The sequence below is a fragment of the Colobus angolensis genome, unplaced genomic scaffold (genome assembly GCF_000951035.1).
Source record: "Colobus angolensis palliatus isolate OR3802 unplaced genomic scaffold, Cang.pa_1.0 Scaffold37, whole genome shotgun sequence".
In the NCBI taxonomy this organism is placed as follows: domain Eukaryota; kingdom Metazoa; phylum Chordata; class Mammalia; order Primates; family Cercopithecidae; genus Colobus; species Colobus angolensis.
In genome coordinates, this window is record NW_012117043.1 from 5,543,536 (window position 1) to 5,545,383 (window position 1,848).

The following is a 1,848-nucleotide window of genomic DNA, read 5'->3' on the forward strand; positions in this document are numbered from 1 at the left end:
AGACCTGGAGAAGGGCAAACATTTTCCTTTTTATTGGCTTTGGGAAGCCTTCTTCCTCTCCGAAGGCACTTCTTGGGGAAAACTATTTTCTTCCCAAAGCCTAATAAAGATTAGTAAGAGATGTCTGCAAAGAATTAGAAGCTCTTTGAAATGAAGGCAAGGATAAACATTCAATATCACTGTTATTATCATTAAAAAGGAAAGCCCAGCATGTGATGTTTTGGGTCACTTCCAGCGGCCTTGTTTGATGTTCACGGTTCCTTTTTTGACCTTTACCTCTTGATATCTTTATACATTTATTGAGGCTGTTGGACAAAGTCTTGAGATACTAAGCAATACAGTGCTAAGAATGAATGATTGCTAGACTCCATTTCTATGGGTGGAATTTCTGAAAATGTGTTTTTGTCCTCAGATACCCCGTTGTTCAGTTTGGCAATATTGGTGGCAAAGTTAATTTAATATCTGATCACTTGAGTTTTTATTTCCTATTCTGTACCTTAGCCCAGAACCAAAGTTCTATAGGATACTTTTCATTAAATAAATAATAACTGGAATTTTTCTGTACTATGCTTATTAACCAGAGATACATCAAAAAAGAAGCAGATGTAATGAACCTAAAAAGCAAATAAGAACTTCCCAGGGACATTGTAAGTTTAGCCCAGTCTCTTATACTTTAGTACGTAAATTATTTCATCCCAAAAATGACCATAATGATATCTTTGTAGTGTAGACACCAAGTAAAGGCTAACTTTTGTTCAACATGATGTATTTAGGCAGGAAAGTGTACCAATACATTGAAGAAAGGATTTCAACAGTACAGATTGAATTTATAAGGACTTCCTGGTCTTCAGAAAGGTAAATAAATCACTGTCAACCTAAAAGGAAGAAGCTGAGTTAAAATTAATATAAGTGGAGAGCTTATTTGAGCCAAGTTTAAGAATTGCAACCCCAGAGCCTAGATTCAAGTTTCCCTGAATATACACTCTGATTAGCAGCAGTTACAAGTGGATTTTTTTATTTTATTTTTTATTTTTTTCCGTGAGGCATTTTATTTGTAAATATATGTATTACATCCCTAGAAAAAGAATCCTAGGATTTTCCCTCCTGTGTGTTTTCGTCTCGCTTCTTCCTGGTGCATGATGCCAGCTGAGGTTGTCAGTACAATGAAACCAAACTGGCGGGATGGAAGCAGATTATTCTGCCATTTTTCTAGATCTTTGAGTTGCACATCACATCTAGGGCTGATCACTCCACACTTGTTTAGCCTGCCTGTGAGGTTCACAACAATTTTCCCAGCTCTGTGATCAATGATTTCAAATTCGCCAATGTAACCATGCTTCATCGTCACAGTGAGAAACCGGACAGTGACTTTGGAGCACGGCCTAATAAGCACCTGGCATTTGCCTCTCTTTTCGGCATTGTTGATGCTCTTGAGAGCATCAGCCAGGACATTCATGCGCACCATTGTGGCAGTGCGGAAAGATGGCGGAAAGGGCACAAGTGGATTTTTAAAAGCAAAAAAGAGGGATAGGGAGTGGGCTAATACCAAGTTGTTTGTCAGGAATTCTCATTGGTTTACAGAAATAACATTGATTAGTAATTGGCTATATATTGTTAAGCTATAGGGTATGGGTTATAGTGTCTGGTGTGGCATTATTAATCTATAGCTACTTGTGGCAATAGCAAGCAGTTTCAAGAGATGAATAACATAGCCTAAAGCGGGAAGTAGGACTTGATTGTGGTCTCATTTTAATGTCTCTCTGGGCCTGATAATTAAAAGGACTTGCATTCCTCATATAAAAGCTATTTTCTTTTCTCATCACAAACTTTTTTTTTTTTTTTTTTTTT

The 1,848-nt window shown here is 37.2% G+C and overlaps 1 protein-coding gene and 1 pseudogene across 4 annotated transcripts in view; one reads left to right on the forward strand and one right to left on the reverse strand.

Annotated features, from left to right (window-relative positions):
* RNF43 (ring finger protein 43) overlaps positions 1-1,848 on the forward strand; it is a 64,881-nt gene that overhangs the window by 19,397 nt on the left and 43,636 nt on the right. The gene's annotated exons all lie outside the window — the stretch shown is intronic.
* LOC105520099 lies at positions 1,010-1,465 on the reverse strand (annotated as a pseudogene).